General features: G+C 39.1%; 1 protein-coding gene across 4 annotated transcripts in view; it reads right to left on the bottom strand.

Moving 5' to 3' along the window:
• Positions 1–4,348, bottom strand: part of Dlg2 (discs large MAGUK scaffold protein 2) — a 1,953,494-nt gene that overhangs the window by 1,925,353 nt on the left and 23,793 nt on the right. The gene's annotated exons all lie outside the window — the stretch shown is intronic.

The raw sequence follows: 4,348 nt of genomic DNA, 5'->3' as shown, positions 1-4,348 counted from the left end.
TCTCTCTCTCTCTCTCTCTCTCTCTCTCTCTCTCTCTCTTTCCTGTAGAGCCATCTCTGATGGTTAAAATTAAACAGTATCTTCCATTTTGCAAAACTAGTTTGTACATACAAACCCTGTATCCATTCTGAGCATAGAATAATGTAATATATAGCAAAATATCATAATTAGTATCTTCACCTCTCACAAAAACAAATCATTAAACATCCCCAGAGTAACACATTTTGCATATAGGTGAAAGCTGTTATTGAGTTTCAAAACTGGTTTCCTTCTAACTTGCCATCCCAAGGAATACACTTGAAATGTAGAAACATCTTCTGAATACTATATTTCTCCATGCATCCTCCTCTCCTCTGAACTCTTTAGGTCTTCCCTACAGCCTTTCTCAGTTGATGATAACTTTCTAGTTCACTGTAGGTCAGAAACTTCTACAAACTCTTAGCATATAGTGATTTAGTGAAACTGTTCTATATTTTAGTCATGCGTTACTATAGATGAAATACTTATACCTCTATCAAAAGTAAGATCATCTACTATAGATGGTTTTTATACTCTCCCTCCAGAGTGCTGGTCCCTCACCATTGTTTCTTATACTTTCAGTCATCCCCATCAGCATATAAATAACCCGAATACAAGTCACCTTTTTTAAATATTTATTTTTTAATACTTTAAATTATGTATAGATGTGTATCTCCATGTGGAATCTGTACCTGCATACAGGTGCCCAAGGAGGCCACAAGCATTAGATTTCCTGAAACTGGAGATACAGAGAGTTATGAGCCACTTGATGGTGCTAAGATGAGAACTGGAATCCTCTGGAAAAGCAGTTAAGTACTCTTAACCACTGAACAATCTCTCTAGTCCAAGTCAGGGACTTTAAAACTATTTAACTCTTCAGTTCTCTCCAGAGAACTATTACACTTTATAACATCCCTCCCAATATATTTACTGTCTTTCTCCTTGTTAGTGCTGTCTATACTACTTTAATCAGGTCGTAATAATGTCACTGTCACTGCTGGCATCCTTCCTAACAGCCAATGGTCAGTTCTGAGTCATCTCACTTAACACAATGGCAGCCTTTCACAATGCTGAGCTACTGAAGACACTTAGGTGAGTTAATTATAAACTTTACTAATGTAAGGATAAGACATGGTATGTCATTACAAATTTTATGTGTTGACTCTCAATATATTTTTCAGTCTTTTAGTTTTTGCCAAATTTTTATGATTATAGCCAACTGGGAATTGGAATTGATGAATGAGTAGTCATAATACTAATATGGGTCCCTATAGTTTTATTCAGAAATGCTACCTAACAACCTTGTGTTGAAGGCTTGGTCATCTGCCAATGGCACTACTGAGTTGTGATGGAAACTTAAAGAGGTGGAACTCTGTTGGGATAAAATACATCATGAAGACAGGCTGTTGACAAGTCATTGGACATCAGCCACTTCTATTCTCTCTGTCCTTCACTACCAGGCAGCCATGAGGTAAACAGACCTTCTATGCCATGAGATTCCCCCATGATTCACTACCACAGCACAGGTCCATTATCCATCAGCTCTTACAAGCTGGCATGTGCTAAATCCAACTCATGATAGCTTCGCAGCACTATCTTCTGTTTTCTTCTTATATCAAGATGGAAACTGTTTCTTGGTCACTTCCACTCACTATGTAAGCCAGGCCGGCCTGAAATTCCTGTGTGACCAAGCTGGCCTCAAGCTCACTATATAGCCCAAGCCTGGAACTCATGATCCTCCAGCCATCATACATGATAAAATGTATGATTCACCATGCCCATCCTGACTCCTACACCTCCACTCTTGCTGAACACTACTCCAACAACAGTGGTTTTCATTCTTTTTCATATGCACCAAGAACACTATTACCTCAAGGACTTGCTGTTCTGACTAACACAGTCTTCCTTCAGATAGCTAGAGCTTATTCCAGTGCTCCCATTTTAACTCTGCAAATATATACATCACTTTAGCAGAGAGGGTAATTTCAAGATTTCTTCCTTTAAATAAATAAATGAATAAATAAATAAGAATCCAAGCCGAGAGATATGTAGGGCACTTAGCAGAGCATTTGTCTAGCATGAAATAAGTTCTGGGTTTGATGCTCAGTACTACATGAAACTAGACACGATTTTAATTTTATTTCTTTGATGGCTAAGCATTTTGAACACTTTTTTATTAGATTTTTTTATTTACATTTCAAATGTTATCTCCTTTCCTGGTTTTCCCTCCCAAAAAAAAAAAAAAAAAAAAAACTATTCCTTCCCCGCTCCCCCTGCTCACCAACCTACCCTCTCCTGCTTCCTGGCCCTGGCATCCCCCTACACTGGGGCATAAAGCCTTCACAGATCAAGGCCCTCTCTTCCCATTGATGACCAACTAGGCCATCCTCTGCTACATATGCAGCTGGAGCCATGAGTCCCACACTAATGTCTTAAAACATTTCTTAGTTGGTAGATCTGGGAGGATTTAGAGGGGGAAGTGGAGCACAATATGATCACAATGAAGTAAAAACCATGTATGAAAACCTCAAAGAATGAATAAAATATATTTTTAAATAGTCATGGTGGCACATGCCCACAATTCCAACCATCAGGAAATATAAACAGACAGATCAAAAAGTTTAATATAATCTTCAGCTACATGGTAAGTTTGAGCCCAGCCTATGCTACAGCGAGTCTTCGTAGCCTATGTATTAGGTGAGCAGCAGCTACTGAATGACAGAATGGAGTAGTAGGCATAAAGTGTTGCCTTGGAACTCAGTGTGGGTTAGTGAAATCTAACACTGGGCAGATCCTAAGAGTCCTTGTCATGAGACATGAACCTCTAGTGAACAGAACCTCTGAAATAAATCTATTCATAAAGAAAGTCTACTGAACAGCTCTCTCAGTTACCATCACCTGTGATGCCTTGGGTTACCAGACTACCAAGGGAAGCTGATAATAGTGTGTGCCTTAGCTCTGTAAACTTTTAGATTGTTCTTGGAGGGCTGTGGGCACAGGATGTAATGTGGCTAAATGACAGTGGTGACTGCAGATGTGGCATAGGCCTGAGAGACTGATCCATCCATGGTGACTCTGCCTAAAGCCAGATAGCATTAGCAATGCAAAGCTGCAGGACTGTAACTACAAATGAGTTATCTAGTCCTACCCTGGCTCTAGAGGGAGGCTTGTGAAGACAGAGTATTCTTTAAGTGAGGAATTTCCTGAAGTTTCTAAATAATACACTAGCTGGTGTGGCAAAATACCTCTATAATCTCAGCAGTGAAGGGTTAGAGAGAAGAGACCTGAAGATGGAAAAATATAAGCTAACCTGTGCTGCACAGCATGATACTACCTCAAAACCAAAGGGCTATGAATATAACTCCATAGCAGAGTATGTGCCAGCAGGTATGAGGCTCAAGGCTTGAGTCTCCCTAGCAATGTAAACAATAAGAATATGATGATGGTGTCTTAGAGACACCCTTCAGGTTGACTGCCCTCTAGACTGAAATCGTGACAATGCCATGGCAACTCCCAACCAATCTCAAATTGAAGACCATCCAATGCTACAGTAGTGAAGGTGACTAGAGGTTCAGAGAAAGTAAGCAATCCCTGCTTGGAATTTCTGGAAATTCACAGTAGGAGGATTGGAATAAGCAGTAAATCCTCACATGCCAAGATAATATGTATGCCAACAAGCTTCAGGAACCTTTTGGACTCTCTCATCTTATCAAACATTCAGAATAAGGTACCAAAACTGACCGAGTAGTACTCACTATGGAAGACAGAATATTTAAAATAGGAATTTTCTGCTTACAGGTGTTCAAGTAGTTCTCCCAACTCAAGAGAGTGGTTCACAAGCATTTTATTATATTTAAATCAAATATCATTCTGAGAAGGCACATAACATACGCATTTGTACATAGCATCTTTCAATTAAAAAAAAGTACAGGTGGGGCAAAAAAATAAAAATTAGATAGGAATTTTCAGAAGATTCAATAAAATTGAAGACAACAAAGAAAAATGTTTCAATATCCTAACAGAGAAATTAGAAGTAAAAGCAAAGTACATGTAAATCAAACACAAGTATTAACATGAAAGGTACATTAAATAATTTTTTAAAATGTAATATAAGACATCAACTGCAGAGTAGATGGGACAAATAACCAGGGCCAGTGAGATGCTCAGTGGGAAAAGGTGTCTCCTGCCAGGCCTTCCAACCTGAATTCAATCCCCAGGACCTACATAGTGGAAAGAGAGAATCAACTCCATCAAGTTACCCTCTGGCCACCACAAATGTACATGAGCACATACACAGAGGGAGGAAGGAAGGAAGGAAGGAAGGAAGGAA

This window comes from Mastomys coucha, unplaced genomic scaffold, assembly GCF_008632895.1.
Source record: "Mastomys coucha isolate ucsf_1 unplaced genomic scaffold, UCSF_Mcou_1 pScaffold21, whole genome shotgun sequence".
In the NCBI taxonomy this organism is placed as follows: domain Eukaryota; kingdom Metazoa; phylum Chordata; class Mammalia; order Rodentia; family Muridae; genus Mastomys; species Mastomys coucha.
The sequence above is the reverse complement of the archived record's forward strand: the minus strand, read 5'-3'. Positions and strand labels throughout refer to the sequence as shown.